The 16,752-nt window shown below is 44.0% G+C and overlaps 1 protein-coding gene across 1 annotated transcript in view; it reads right to left on the bottom strand.

The window, feature by feature from the left end:
• TAL1 (TAL bHLH transcription factor 1, erythroid differentiation factor) overlaps positions 1 to 16,383 on the bottom strand; it is a 250,857-nt gene extending 234,474 nt beyond the window's left edge. Inside the window, exon 1 of the mRNA XM_077825011.1 lies at positions 16,373 to 16,383. The gene's annotated coding sequence lies outside the window, so the exon portion shown is untranslated. The remainder of the gene's footprint in view (positions 1 to 16,372) is intronic.
• Positions 16,384 to 16,752: the final 369 nt, after the last annotated feature.

Here is a 16,752-nt window from a genome sequence, read left to right as displayed (position 1 = left end):
TACCCCTTTCTGCTTCGGATTTTGTGTCCAGCTACAAACAAGTGGTGAAATGAGGGGCGGGCAGTGGGAGGAGTGGGACCCGATAGCAGGCTGGGTACACAGAATGGGGGGAGTCACTCCATGAGAAGGGGGGAAGTAACTTACTCCAGCTACGCCCAGAGCTGGGGCAAAATCTAGGTTGAATCCCTGTTCATTCTCTGCTCCTGGGGAAGTGCAGATTGAAAAGTTGCAACCAAGCCCCAGTGAATTATCTTGAATTGGGATTTATTGTCTCTTCGTTACTTCCACACACGCAGTCTTGGTAATAACAACCCACACTTCCCTTTCACTTACTAAAAGGCCATAAAAGCCATTTGTTATACAGTATTTTACTGGATCTGATTGGGGTAGCAAGGGGGGGAAGAACAAATCCAGGCATAAACGTTCATGGAAAATTGATAGCTTTATGCCAGAAAGAGACAGTTCCATCAGAGCCACTTCTTGGGCTGTCTGAAAATATTTGAAACCTTGCGATATTTAATGTTTTTCAGATGGCGATAAATCTGCAATAGCGCGGGATCGCTCGGGCTTTGTGAGAGATGAAGTGAGATAGGAGAAAACACATGGGTCTATATGGGAGACGTTTGTAGGTCACACGTCCACAAGTACCAGGACAGGCCGTCTGAGCACTGCTTCTCTCCTCCACTTCGCTGGGCCAGAAGGAAATATGCAAAATGGGCTTTCAGGTCATTTTATGCACAGTTGTGATCTGAATTGAGGAGGTGGTTTTGTTTTTGTTTTTTTGCAACTTGACATCATACAAAATATGAATGTGCAGCTAGGGAAGGGGAAATGGTGCTGGCTGAGAGCTTTGTGCATCTGGCAAGCCCAATGCATCACTCAGGATTTGTTTATTTAACCTTTTGTTTGCTGGGAGGTTGCAGCACTGGCTCCAACTACAGGTAAACTGGAAAACATCTGCTCCTCTCATGGCCTGATGGTCATTCACTCTGTTAAGCCGCTGCACATCTTGTCCCTGATATCCTGCTGCACCTGGTCTGCCCTGAAGCTAGCCCTGAAAGCAGGTGTATGGACCAGGAAGGAAGTCTCACTTAGAACATAGGTATTACCCAGATGGAGACAAGTGCTGACTGCCAAGCAAGCACAAACACCATGCAAGAGGTGGGAGGGGTTTCTGGATGGATTTCAAAACACAAGGGACATGGAGGATTGTGCACGTCTAGTGAACAGACAGAGCAGGAAAGAAGCAACCTGGAAAAACCAGGCAAAGTTAGGGTGAACTAGGAATCGGGGGCCAGATCCTTAGCTGGTGTCTGTCCACATAGCCCTGTGGAAGCCTGGCTAGTTCTGGTATGTATGGGCTAGCAGGGAAGTTGCACACATGGGCTGGCTCACCTATTTCTGAGTTACTGAGGGCCTGGCTGCATCAGATGATCTCTCTTCAAAACAGTCTTTGGCATGACAGCCTCGTAACGCTAAAGATGCAAGGCATGAGCCTCTTCCACCTGCGCCTTTTGTAATGATTTTCGCTGGTGCAAAGTGGCTGTAAAATGTGCCTACTCTGATTCGGCAGTGTTTGGTACTGGTGTGAATGGCTGCAGAAGGAGTGCGGGGGGCAGTGGGGAAAGAGTCAGGGCCTTAGTCCGTATCTAAGCCGGGGTTTTCCGCTTGCAGCCTGCCAGAGCTAACATGAATCCCCCAGATGCAGCTGTGATTAGCTGATGGGTTTTTTTTCCGTCCAACTGTCTGTTTATGGAATTTGAAAGAGAGACAGAAACACCTCAGCAATTTGATTTTGGCAAACAGCTGTGAGCCAAGTGTGGAACTAAAAAATCCCTGTAGAAATCAGGGAAAATGCCTGCAAATTTCCACACATTTCACAGAGGCAGTGTGGTCTCCAAGCCAGCCGGGTGGTCTGGATGACAGCAGGAACTCCTGAGTTCTATCCCACCTCCGCCACTGATTTGCTATGCGGCCGCGGGTAAGTCACTTGACCTGTCTCTGTCTCAGTTCCCTCCCGCCTCCCATCCCCCCTGGTCTAAAATGAGACTAGCGGCCTCAGTTCTGGGCTTCTAGCCAACCTGAGCTTGGCACAACCTGGGAAGGTGGGGCAAAGGTTGGCTGTACTCCCAGATTCTGGAAGCTGCCAGGGACTGGAGAAATTCCAGGAGTAAAGAGACTCTTTTAACTGTCTGTTGACCCCAGTCCCGCATGAGGATCGGCTGGTGCTGCCCCCATTAAAGTCAACGGACTTTTGCATGGGCACAGGGGTCTGCACTAGCATGATTGTGATACTAAAGCAGGTGCAGTGTAGTTCTGGCCAAACATATTCAGTTGCAACCCCTTACTTTCACATGGACACGCGTTGGCAAAACCCCACTCTTCCGGGCAGGACTTTCTGTTGCTTGGTCTCTAATCTGGGGGGAATGCTTGAGCAAAATCCCTTTCCAAGGGGATGAACTGACGAAGAGATTTAAAATATTTTAAGGTTTCAGAGTAGGAGCCGTGTTAGTCTGTATCCGCAAAAAGAACAGGAGGACTTGTGGCACCTTGGAGACGAACAAATTTATCTGAGCGTAAGCTTTCGTGAGCTACGGCTCACTTCATCGGATGCTTGCAGTGGAAAATACAGGGGGGAAGTTTATATACACAGAGAACATGAAACAATGGGTGTTACCATGCAGACTGTATCGAGAGTGATCAGGAAAGGTGAGCTATTACCAGGGTGGTGGCGGGAACCTTTTTATAGTGATAATCAAGGTGGGCCATTTCCAGCAGTTTACAAGAACAGTAGGAGGGGAAATAAACAAGGGGAAATAGTTTTTCCACTGAATGCATCCGATGAAGTGAGCTGTAGCTCATGAAAGCTTATGCTCAAATAAATTTGTTAGCCTCTAAGGTGCCACAAGTCCTCCTTTTCTTTTTGCAGTTTTACTTTGTGTAATGACACAAACTAACTGCATGTTGGACAGGGCTGCAGCAGTGATGGGTCTGAAACTGAAATTGGGGGGGTAGGAGGGGAAGGGGAAATAATCACAGAGAAGTGAAGTGAATTGCCTAAGGTCACGCAGCAGCTCAGGGGCAGAAGTCTCCCAATTCAGTGCTGTATCCACTAGGCCATATGATCTCCTGCTTCAGGATAGCTAAACTGATCATACCTGATTCAACCCTTACTGGAACGAATGGAAAGACTCAGGCCCTACGTTTAAGTGTTCAAAGTACGTCTAAGTTTTGCGGGCAAGGGCAGTAGAGTTTCTAAACTGCAGATCAGTCACCTTCAGATTTTATTTTTATTGGTTTCCTTTGATCTTAATTTCTGGTTGTAGGAAAAAGAGGAGACGCCTAAGTGAAACATCCCATGAACCCCCTGAATTATTGCAAGCTCAAGTGCCCAAAAGTCAGAAAAGTCCAAAATTTAAATGTGCTCCAGTGACTTTGTTTGCTCTTCTGCTTTCCCTTGTTCACTGAGGACCTTAACACAGTGCTTTTTGTGGCCTTCCACTTATAGGGGCCATGCAGGAGAGGGGAGAGCTCCCTTGGTAGAGGAGCTGCCTAGCACAAACTTAAGCGACCACAAGTTGCTCCCGCCCCTTTGCAAGTTTCAGCGGAGGAGGGGACGACGGTGCTGAGTGGTGTGAGGGATTCTGGCCTGCTGTGATCCAGAGGCAGCCCTGCCTGCTGAGACCGCTGGAAGTTAGAGCGGCCCCGGAGCTACTCTAACGTATCCCGGGGGCCATTTCAGCCCCTGCAGCAGCCCCGAGGACACGAAGGAGGCACGAAGTCACCTTTGCCCCTTCTCCTCGTGCGCTTGCCCCTGTGAATGGTTATCATACAATACCCAGGATGTGCATGTTGCTGAGCTAAAGCTGCTGAACCCACCATACCTTTTGGGAATCTCCCCATGGGCTTGATGCTGTAACTTGAACACCACACGAAAGCTGTGTTTGTTTGGTTTTTATTCTAATGCCCTTAAGCCTATTTCTGAGACGAATTTCCCCTCCCCACCAAAGTTTGGGTAGGGGGGACAACTCACACATCAACCAGTGCTTGCCTCAGTGCAAACTCACGCCAACTTTGTATTATAAACTAAATACCATGATCTTCACCTAACAGGCTGTCCCGTTGTTATTGTGTATAGCTGTTTTGAAAACACACATTCCGTACCCATTGACTCCATACAAATGGTTTTGCTGCATAATTGGTTGAAAATTAATTACTCAGAATGTTTTCCTAAATATCGTGGTCAGTTTCTCACCCTCACCATAGACGTCTCATGCCTTTCTTATGAATTCATCTCGTGACCTGCATTTCCTGAGTCTAAATAGTCATCCTCGCAATGTGAAAAAGGCACGTTCCTTTCTGACTTTTGACTATCCCAGAACTGTTTGTATCCAACTTAATGCACTTCAAATGTGACTAGCAATTCACAGCTTCTTGTAACTAGATATAATAATACAGTCGAGCCTTGCCCTGTAGTTTTCACACAGCAATGGTTGCGTCTTGCAGTTTGTTAGCGAAGATGTAAGATCAGAGAACTGGAGTGAAGTCTCATTAGTAAGACTACATTATTCTTACAAATACCAGTGCATTTACTGGTATGGTATGAAATATGATCATAAACCTTTAGAACTAAAATACCTTTGCCAAATGACCAAACTGAACAGTGCATTGCCCTTGCTTTTCCCCATGCATGAATTCATTTACACCTGGATCCAGCAGCACACTGAAGTAAATGCTTACCTTGAAGCACACAAATTGAAGTAAGGCTTGATCCAGCGAAGCACTTGAGCATGTGCTTAACTTTAAGCAGTCAGTGGTTTAACCACAATGCTCATATGGTTAAAACTCAACATGTGCTTCAGTACAGATCAGGGCCAGACTCAGTAATTGGCAGAGTTCCCACGACCTGTTGTAGCTGGGTCCAGCAACATCATAGCTTTTGATCATCTAGAGCTGAACTCGGGGCCAGATTTGTAAAGGTATTTAGGCACGTAAATCCCATTGGTTTCAATGGGTGCTCAGCAGCTAAGTTCCTTTAAACATCTGTCCCTCAGGACCTGTCCTTGGTGCTTTGGAAAGTGTGCTGGCAGTGACCGTGTTTATGCTGTTCATATATCCTGTGTATACATGACCCACTGGTCCCAGCTAAGGGTTTTGAGAGGTTCTGCTGTTCCGAATACATAGCCCAGGCTTTCCGTTGGCCAGAAAACCTTTGTGAATTGACCTTGGGGAAACAAGGCCTGGATTTAATTTCATGAACTCAAACTGATTTTGTGATTATGATGAGGCATTTGGTAGTGCCGTGAAGTTGCAATCAAGAATCTGAACCCTGTTACGCTAGGTGCTGGGGATGCCAAAAATAGAAAGAAGATGGTCTCTGCCCCAGGTTCCTCACATCTCTATGATACCCCCTCCCTCTGTGCAGATATTCACAGGGGTTGCAAAACTTCAATGAGCTTCAGGGTTATAAATTCATCTGCCAACATATATTTTGACAGTTTGCAATGATCATACTGTAATTTGTCAGTGCTATGGCAATGTACTGAAGTCATTAATTTTGGAGGAGATATTTTTTCCCCTCTTAATGTTTACTCTGATCCCTGGTCTAAATTCAAGCTGGAGTCAACCCAAAGGTGGATTTGACCCAACACATTCAGAGCTGCAATAGGCTGTTCATAGGAGAGTCTGGGAATTGGGTTCGTCCAAACTCGCTTGTGAAATGAGCTCAAAACTCTGCCCATTCGGCCTGGGATGAAAGATGAGCCTCGAAGGTGTCAGTGGTTCAGATTGGATATGTGCAGATCCACTTCTGTTATTTAAGATTGAGATGAGTTGCGGAGAGAGAGGGGGACCAAGTTTGTGAGTCAGAACAAAAGCAGCGGTTCCCTCCAGCTCAGACATGATCATTTGTTGCCGTTGGCATTAATGCCATCCTTGCAAGGGTAGAATCGTAAAATAAGCCACTGATGGTTGTATTCAACTGACCTCTTAATAATTCTTTTGACAGCGCTGATTTTTAGCAGATTTTTGGGTGATGTTCCCACCCCCCCTACATTTATTACCTTGACCTCTTCTGCTTGCGAGACCCTTCCGCCCCCGCCATTTTTACTCTAAGAACACATTTATTGCATGTTCTAGCCCACATACGTCACACACAGATCAGATTACTGCCAGGTGCTCTACATGGGGCTTCAAATCACTCAGAAGTTGTATCTCGTGCTGAAGGAGGCAGCTCACCTTTAATGCGGGTTATCCCATAGCTCTGCTCCACCAGGTGTGCTGGCTACTGGCAGGAGCTGAGAGGAGGTGACCATTCCCTCTCATGGCAGCCATGGAGGTTTCAAAATTTCCTGTCGTTCCTCCTGGGTACATATCATTGGAGGGGCGCTCAGGCACTTGGAAGCGGGGCAAGGCCAGGTAGGCATCCGGGGCAGAGGAGACCTGAGCAGGAGCCAGCTCCATGGCAGCGGCAAGAAGGAGCAGTGCTGGCAACCCCACTGCCCATTCAGGTTTGGCCCTCTGGCCCCTCCGTCATGGGCAAACCTGAGTGGTACTGAGATACCCATGCGCCCTGCGGCCCCTCCATCACGAAGGAGCTGTGGTGAGTGCGTGCACAGGGGAATTGGCTGGGAGAGGTGTGGCAAGGTGCCCTGAGGGGAGAAGGGGGCAGCCATGAGGGGTTTAGTCATGTGTACCATGTGAAAAATTTCTGGGTCTGCCAGGACTTCGTCCAAAGCCCTTTGAGGTCAATGGGAGTCTTTCTATTGATTTAAACCGATTTTAGATCAGACCATATTTGAGAAGCTACCTCCTGGTATAAACCGGAAGCAGGCTGGCTGTAGCGTGTGTCCTTTGGCTTAGGAGATCACTTCCTTTCTCCGTCTGCATGAGCCTGAATTCAGTGGTCTCCAGGACAAGATAGAAACCCCGCCTCTTTTCCTGGGAAGATGCAGAGATTAGGGGTTTGGTCTGGCATGGGAAGATGGTTTTGAGCTCGATAGCCAAGACCTTCAATAGCAACTAGTGAGTGTGGCTGTCCAACATGGGAGACCTAAAAGGGGGCTGATTTTCAGAAACTGCTTGGCATCTGACCCCTGATAATCAGACCCCTCTAAGGCATATCTTGTTGGCAGTGAGTTTGAATGCCCAGTTTTGATGTTTTATTGGGTCTCCATTGCTTGGCATTGCAGTGGCATTTACACTTGTGTAAAGTAGATGTAAAATTATTAATTTGTTATTTGTACTGTCGTAGCACCTAAGAGCCCTAGTCATGGACCACGACCCCATTGTGTTAGGTGCTGTACAAACAACTAAAAGATAGTCCCCGTCCCAAAGAGTTTTGTGTAAGCCTAGCTGACTACACAAGTAGTCAAGGCAATAGTGAATCAGGCCTATGGATTATGTAGATTTGTACAATGTACCTAAAGTTTGTTACAGCTGCATATAATAAATTTTAAATCCCCCATTAAAAATCTACTTATTCTATTTGTGATAATATATTATTTCTGCATTTTTTCTGTCTTTTTTTTTTGTTTTTTCTATAAAATAAACATGTCTAGTGAAGATACTCGTGGACCATGCACACATTCACTTACAAAGACTCTGCGGATAACAGGAAAACCCTCTGTCAGGTCTGGTTTACAACATGACTACATTTTACGGCTGGTCAAAATATTTCTGTTAAAGAAAGTTTCAGGAGCAAATGAAGTTTCCCACAAAATCAATGTTTTCATGGAAAGTGTCGCATTTTGGTTGAAAATTTGAAAACCGAAAATTTTGAATTCAGAAATGCCACCGTAGTATCTCTTGGGAATTGGAGTTGTAATCTGGAGCGTCTCATGCCCCAATTCTCCTCTTTGGGTTGGGCTGCCCAACTGGACTACTTCTCCAAGCAGCAGCCATGTGACCCCCATAGGGTGACCAGACAGCAAATGTGAAAAATCGGGACGGGGCAGGGGGTAATAGGAGCCTATATAAGAAAGACCCAAAAATCGTGACTGTCCCTATAAAATCGGGACATCTGGTCACCCTAGACCCCCCATCATGCTCAGCGGTGTCTCAGCAAAAGGGGAGACGGTGGTGCTACCTCTGTCTTTGGTTCAGGTATTATGATCTCAGGCGATGTTTACGCTGAGATAAAAAATCTGCAGCATAGTCCAATCACCCATCCTGGATATGAGTCAACAGTGTGCCCTTGTTGCCAAGAAGGCCAATGGCATTTTGGGATGTATACGTAGGGGCATTGCCATCAGATTGAGGGACGTGATCGTTTCCCTCTATTCGACATTGGTGAGGCCTCATCTGGAGTACTGTGTCCAGTTTTGGGCTCCACGCTACAAGGAGGATGTGGAGAAATTGGAAAATGTCCAGCGGAGGGCAACAAAAATGATTAGGGGACTGGAACACATGACTTATGAGGAGAGGCTGAGGGAACTGGGATTGTTTAGTCTGCGGAAGAGAAGAATGAGGGGGGATTTGATAGCTGCTTTCAACTACCTGAAAGGGGGTTCCAAAGAGGATGGATCTAGACTGTTCTCAGTGGTAGCAGATGACAGAACGAGGAGTAATGATCTCAAGTTGCAGTGGGGGAGATTTAGGTTGGATATTAGAAAAAGCTTTTTCACTAGGAGGATGGTGAAACACTGGAATGCGTTCCCTAGGGAGGTGGTGGAATCTCCTTCCTTAGAGGTTTTTAAGGTCAGGCTTGAGAAAGCCCTGGCTGGGATGATTTAGTTGGGGATTGGTCCTGCTTTGAGCAGGGGGTTGGACTAGATGACCTCCTGAGGTCCCTTCCAACCCTGATCTTCTATGATTCTCTCTACAGCACAGCCACTGCTGGGACATCGGGTTTATCTCAGGGTAAGGAGAGAAAGGTTTGTGAGATCTTTGTTGAAATATTGGCAGTATGACACTGGTGCAACTGCTCTGATATTACAGTGATTAAGAATGTGGGTAGACACATGCTAGTGGAATTGTGAAGTTTGGCTCCAGAACTGGATCAGAACTTCCCCAAAGTCTGAAGATAAGCAGATATGATGTTCTGGTTTGGCTAGCTACAGAGCTGCAAAGTTCAGATTTGGATCTCTGAGGGGGGATCTGAACTTCCCTAAAGCTTGAGATGGTCTCTCTTAATTTTTACCTTTTATCAGAGATTTTTAAGGCCAGAAGGAACTTCTACAATCATCTCTAGTCTGACCTCCTGCATAACATGGGTTGTAGAAGTTCATCAGTCACTTCATTGTCTTCCTATTTATTAGAGCTGGTCAAACAATGAGAGGGAAATATATATATGTATATTTAAATCAAAATTATCTGTTTTCATAAAAAAAAAAGGGAATTTAGAATTTTTTTGACCAGCTCTGTCTCTCTGTTTGTCCATCTGTGGGTTTTATAATGCATCCAAGCTCCATAGCATCTGAACTCCTGGGGTCAGATCTGATGTCCCACCCTGGTACAGGCTCATTTCCATACTAAGGACCCATTAGTGTTTGGAAGTGGTGAGTAATAATATTTAGTCTATTCTATGGGCTCACAAAAGAGGCAACATCAGGGCATTGGGGTGAAGAACCAGTCAGATTACTAGACATGTTCAACAATCCTAACCTTGCAACTATGCTCATAATTTTTGTCTCCTGCTATGCCAATTTTGTGTTCCATTGTGACTTTCAATCTGCCCCGGTTAAGGCTAAAGTGAGGGAGATAAAATGTTCTTAATTTTAATTAGAACAAACTTTACGGTGTTATTTCATTAGCTTGTTTATTTCAGGGCTTGACAGTAAAGTTATACTGTACCCTGTGGGTACCTCTACTTGTGTTGTGGGGTTTCTTATTCACAGTTTGTCATGGACACTTACACTTGATTGAACGTCGCAGTTCTGTAGCCCGGAACCAGAATAGTAAATGAAAAATGCTATAATTGGGAAGGGTACTATTAATACTACTAGGCTAATATACTGAGGCTTTAAGAGACTAGTACCAAAGGTACTGATAGAGACTAATAATTGGGGAGGTAAGTTAAGAAGATAAAACTTAACTGGAGGACACAGGAAATACTCTCCATCAGAAAATGTAAGTGTATAGGAATCGCCAGAATGGATCAGACCCAAGGTCTCTAGCCTAGTATCCTGTTTCTGATAGTGGGCAGCACCAGATGCTTCGGAGGGAGGTGTAAGATCCCCAGTGATGGGATAAACTGCCCGCGCGCCCCCTCCCCCACCCCCATGCTGCATCTCATCCTGACCTCTAAGAGTTAGGTATTGACTGAAACCCTGGTGCATGAGGCTTGCTGTCCCGGGAAAAGTGAGTACACAGGACATGTAAACTGCTATTCCTGGGGTAAGCCCTGGCTGGGATGATTTAACTGGGAATTGGTCCTGCTTCGAGCAGGGGGTTGGACTAGATGACCTTCAGGGGTCCCTTCCAACCCTGATATTCTATGATTCTATGAAGTGAGTAGAGAATGATTCTGATTTAGAAGGATTTTATACATTACTCTCTTTATACCAGCGTCCCCACCATATTCAGCCTGGGTGTAACGCCACTAATTTCAGTCAAATTACATCAGGGAAAGCTGTGGTACCAGGAGACGATCCGCCGGTGGGGCACTCTCCCAATTCTTTAGTCTCAAATCCATGTTCATACTGAATGTTCAGAACCAAAAGTTTCAAACTTGGGGGCCTACAATTAGGCCCCCAACTCCATATTCCGGAATGTGAAGACGAAAAGGATGGTCCAGTGGTTCGGGTAGTAGTCTGGGCTCTGTAAGGCTCTGCTCTGCTGTAGACTTCCTGTCTGACTATAGGCAAATCGCATTAATTTCCATACAAATGAGGTGCCTAAATACCTTTGAGTATCTGTGCCTTAGTTTCTCTGCCTCAGTTCTATCTCTATTATCTAACAGGAATAATAACACTTCCCTGCCTCATAGGGTGTTGTGTGGCTAAATGCGTTAAAGATTATGAGATGATCTGGTGAGAGGGACCCTTGTAGGTACTCGTGATATCTAGACAGATTGAAATATCAGGCCATTTGTTTGGAGGCGCTGCCCCCTTCGAAGTCAACAGGGAGATGCAAGTGCTCATCTGGTGATCAACTTTAGGCAGCTGAGTCTGAAAATTTTGGCCAGGATTCTTACCTGACTTTTGAGAATAAGGATCTTAGAAATGGCGAGATTGGGTTTTTATACCACAGGACAAAAAAAATGTAACTTTTTTTTTCATCATGGCCTTTTTTTAATGTAGCCTGGCTAACGTTCTTCTCAGATTCTGTTGCTAGGTTAATGTTATTGTTCACATCACTTAATAGGTATGTACAAATCTGAACTTCTTTTATGTTGTTTTATCCAGTGCTTGGAATTTCACCAGGACTACACTGTACTTAACCTTCAATATGTTATTGTTTGAGTAGTTATGTCCGGTATGAATAACACCTTACAACATAACATTCCTAGTCGGTATACAAAGATCTTCCAGAATGAATTTAAAAGGGCTCCAGGAAAGTCTAGTTACATCGCTTGTTTCATTTTCTGCTTAGTCTATAAAAGTAGCAGAAGGGAAGGAGCGGAATAAAAACATTACAAATGATACATTGCTGGATAAAAAATATTCCATTACAAAACCTGTCCATGTTCATAACTCATATCTATTATACAGCTCATTGAGTTGTCAATAAGAAACAGGAATGAACCAAGATAAAAACAATCTGTCAGAAAGCAGATTGTACTAGGAAGATAAGAGTCAAATTAATTTATGATGCGGAGCTTTCACAACAGACAACGAAGCAGCACTGAAAACCACAGTCCGATGTAATCCCTTTGAAAAAACGTTGTACTTATTACAGATGTGATGGTTACAAATGGTTGGTTTAAAAGGCTGTTTTGCAGCCTGGAAAAAAATGGTCTATTTATGGTCTCCAGATTTTGAAGGTGGGAGTTTAAAAAAAAAAAAAAAAAAGTCTGTAGACATATAATGCAAGACTTAATATTTCCATTGTCCACTGAAGTAGAGCTGCTTAGAAAATGGAATTTTAATCCTACAGGAAATTCTGATGTTTCAATGTTTAATTTTGTCCCAGATCAGGATGAAAAATTCAAACAATTGTAAATTTTTGTGAAAAGTTCCCAAGAATTTTGATTTGGAAATGTCATATTTTAGGTTTGATGTCTCCTAAATGTTCTGACTTGTTCTAAATGAAAATTTCCATGCGGAAGTTGACTTAAAATGACATGCAGATGAGTCATTTTAAATCAAAATGTCAGTTTGAGATGAAATCTTTCATTTCAATTTGACTTTTGAAACAAAAAAGGTCTTGTTTCATATTGAGATGTTTTGAATTTCCCCATAGAAAATCAAAATATTTAATCAAAATTGACATTTTCCCCTGGAAAATTTTCATTGTGATTAAACCACATATTTTTGTGATAAAATTTTTGTGCAAAAAATATTGGTCAGCTCTACAATAAAGTTTGTATTAACTGACTACACTGACCTGGTAGCTCATGCACTGCGAATGGGTGAAATATCTGAGATACGATAAATGATCTGAACCTCTGTGCCATACTTGAAATGAACCTGAACCAAACCTTTTGCAGGTTCGAAATATTTGGGCAACTCTTTCATTCCTCAGTGTCTCTCATCTTTTGCGTGTGTTTCGTGCTTCTTTGTTCTGGCAAAGACCAGGAGTGAAAAAGTAACACGCTGTTTTGTGTCTGATCCATAGGGGATAGCAGTCTTCTATAGCTACCAGGTAGGAGACTTAAGTGCCAGATTTTTAAAGGCAGATAGGTGCCTAATGAGATTTTCAAAAGGGCTGGGTGCTTACTTGCAATAGGAGAGGAGTTAGATTCTTTGTGAGACTTTCAAATGGACCTATCTGCATCTGTAGGGATCTAATGTAGACTTTTGTGGCTCGTGGTAGATAATCAGCTGAACATGAGCTCCCAGTGTTAGATGCTATGGCCAAAAGAGCTAATACAATCCTGGGATGAATAAACAAGGGAATCTTGAATAGGAGTAGAGAGGTTTGTAGAATAGAATGGGGTAGAGACCTTTATATTATTTGGCACTGGTGTGACTGCGGCTGGAATACTGTGTGCAATTCTGGTGCCAGCTATTCATGAAGGATGCTGAGAGGGTTCAGAGAAGAGCCAAGAGAATGATTAGAAAACCTGCTTTATAGTGATAGAGTCCGAGTGCTCACTCTATTTATCTTAAGAAAGGTTAATGATTGACTTGTTTGCAGTCTATAAGTATCTAGATGGGGAACAAATATTTAATAATGGGCTCTTCACTCTAGCAGAGAAAGATATAACAGGATACAACGGCTGGAAACTGAAGCAAGACAAATTCAGACTGGAAATACGGTGTACATTTTTAACGGAGAGCATAATTAACCATTGGAACAATTTGCCAAAGGTCATGGTGGATACTCCATCCCTGACAATTTTAAAATCAAGACTTGATGTTTTTCTCAAAGATCTGCTCTAGGAATTATTTTGGGGATGTTCTCTGTCCTGGATTCAGGAGCTCAGACTAGATGATCACCATGGTCCCTTTTGGCCTTAGAATCTATGAACTCCCTTTAAAAATCTGGCCCTTAATTCTTTGGCTTCGCTCTCTGAGGTCTGGAGTGCCCTATGTTCAGTCCTCAGTGATGGCCATCATCCTAGCCATTGTGAAAATACTGGAAATTTGGCATAGAGGACTGTTCCCACAGGATTTCTAGCCCAGCTTTGTAGACACATGGAGGTTTACGTGGTCATCAGAAATGCTCCTCCCCATTTTGATGTAGAACCCTGGGATGCTCCGAGTTCTGAGTGTGAGCTCTCATTTCCCCATTATGTAAAGAGCTGGCAACACTGAATGGAGTCCTACATTTTGTCAGCCATGACTCTTCCATCTGTGCCACCATTCTGTTCTATTTTAAATTATCAGTCCTCTGAGCTTTGGCAGCAGTTGTAGCCTTCTTGATTATTGCAATTACAAGATTATTATTGGGTTGCAACATGCACTTGTCAGAGATAACAGGTTGTTTTTCAGGAGGCTACTTATAGTCAATTAAAAAGATAAAAATGGAACACAGAAATGTATGGGCTTTAGTTAATATGGACAAATATAATTGAAATCTGAGAAAAATTAATTTGCATAAGTATAAGAATAAGAAGTAAAATGGTGCCCAGCATTTTTTATACTTAGTTTTATTTTGTACATACTTACAGTCTTACATTGCGCAGACCACTAGAAACATAGATGGAAGGAAAAGGAAGTGGAGCAAATCAGAGAGTTGGTCCTGATTCACTTTACACTATCTTGGGAACTCGAGGAATCCCAAAATTAGTGAACTAGACTGGCTCTGTTATGCCTTTTCTCTAAGTAACTAAATATACAACCATATCTTCCATGACCATAATAAGATTAGTACCTACCCAATATCCATATCTGGCATTCCTGATATCTCTAATTAAGCTTCTAATCATGGATATTAATAACTTGGATCAATCATTTCTTGACTCCCATACATCACTGTGGTCTGACTGCCTAGTTACAATATTGCAAAAAGCCTCCAAGCCCTCTCTAGTTGGTGCTACTTGCAGTCACTTGCTTACTTGGACAGGCATAGGTATCAGTTCTGGGTCTGGTTCTGTTCAATATCTTCATCAATGATTTAGAAAATGGCTCAGAGAGAGTACACATAAAGTTTGTGGACGATACCAAGTTGGGAGTGTTTTCAAGTGCTTTGGAGAATAGGATTAGAATTCAAAATGATCTGGACAAACTGGAGAAATGGTCTGAAGTAAATAGGATGAAATTCAATAAGGACAAATGCAAAGTACTCCGCTTAGGAAGGAACAATCAGTTGCACACGTACAAAATGGGAAATGACTGCCTAGGAAGGAGTACTGCGGAAAGCTATATGGGGGTCATAGTGGATCACAAGCTAAATATGAGCCAACTGTGTAACACTGTTGCAAAAAAAGTGAACATCATTCTGGGATGTATTAGGACTATTGTAAGCAAGACACAAGAAGTAATTCTTCTGCTCTACTCCGCGCTGATTAGGCCTAAATGGGAGTACTGTGTACACTTCTGGGCACCACATTTCAGGAAAGAGTGGACAAACTGGAGAAAGGCCAGCAAAAAGCAACAAAAATGATTAAAGGTCTAGAAAACATGACCTATGAGGGAAGATTGAAAAAACTGGGTTTGTTTAGTCTGGAGAAGAGAAGACTGAGAGGGGATATGGTAACAGTTTTCAGGTACATGAAAGGTTGTTATAAGGAGGAGACTGCAAACCACGGCCACTGGGGACTGCGGGGGGCGGTGCCCGCGGATGGCCAATGTCAGCAAAATATTTTGCGGCCCGCAATCAGATTATTCTGATGAGCCGCATGCTGCCCACCACTCTGCTCTAATCTTAACTAACCGAGATTCCAGTGCACTTTGGAGGTACTGACCTGCTGGGTGGTGTATAGTCACATTGCCCATCTGGGAGCTCTGGGTTTGTGCTTCAGGGAAAGACAATGCCTCTGAGAGCTTCCTGATGCAGACAGTCCCTGACTTCTCCCTATCCCCTTCAGAATGGCCAGCATCATTAGTGCCACTTGCCTCATGCAGTCTTGGGTAAGCATACAGCCTGTGACTGGCACCAGTCCTGAATGGAGGAGACAAGTGGGCAGAGTCTGGCGAAGTATCTTGATGGGCATTATCCCACCCTTGTGCTCCTGAGCAATGATCTGATATAATCTGGCTCCAAGTATTGCTTAGGGCTGTGTTTTCCAGACTTTTGAAAGCTGAGCCCCATAGCCTTCCCCTTGGATGATAGTGTTAAATCAAAATTAACATGGCATTGAAGGGACCTTGTAGCTGCACCAGAATGGTACAACCCAGTTGAATCCAGTTCTGACTCATGCTTTTTGCTACACCCTAAAATGGTCCTTTCCACTGGGGAAAGTCCACTCCTTGAGCAGTAAAGGTGAACTTGGACGTCTGTTCAGGCTACAATATATAATAACCCTGATTCCTATTTGCACTTTGCTCTAGCAATGTAAAGGGGCCTTAAAATGAGGGTAAATTGTGAGACTCAGTCCCTATAGTTTATCATCATGTGCATTGCTATGGCACTCATCCCTGTAGTATCTGACCCTTAAGTGGACTGGAAATCTATCAGGGTCCCACCAAGAGAACAACCTCTTCTCCTTGCTAGGTCACAGACACAGGGCAAAGTTCAACCCAGGTTTGCGTAGACGCTGGTGGAGCATCGCCCAAGGTGGAAAAGCCTTTGGGGGAAAAAGTGGAGTTGGCAAAAAGTGGGTTATACCTCCCCACTACCTCATTTGGGGATGAAGTTGGAGGGAACCCGGACCGCACAGCAAGTAGGTAGTGCTGGCTGGGTAGGCAACATGACCAAGGTGGTCAGGCTTTATGTGTGCCATCTGTCTTAGATACTTTATGTGTGCCATACTTTATGTGTGCCATCTGTCTTAGATACTTCTATGACTTCCACTACCAAAGTCACTGAGCACCTCAAAATCTTGAATGTATTTATCCTTACAACTCTTCTGTGAGTTAGGGAAGAGCTCTTCTCCCCATTTTACAGATGGGGACTGAGGTATAAGAGAAACTGACTTGTCCAAGGTCACACAGGAAGTCTGTGGTACAGCAGGAAATTGAACGCTAGTCTCCCAGGTTACCAGCCTCACCACTGGACCATGTTGCCACTTCTTGCTAGCCTAAATTACTCTTTTATATGGCTCCC

Source organism: Eretmochelys imbricata, chromosome 8 (genome assembly GCF_965152235.1).
Source record: "Eretmochelys imbricata isolate rEreImb1 chromosome 8, rEreImb1.hap1, whole genome shotgun sequence".
NCBI lineage: Eukaryota > Metazoa > Chordata > Testudines > Cheloniidae > Eretmochelys > Eretmochelys imbricata.
Note: the sequence above shows the minus strand (reverse complement) of the source record. Positions and strands in the feature narration are given on the sequence as shown.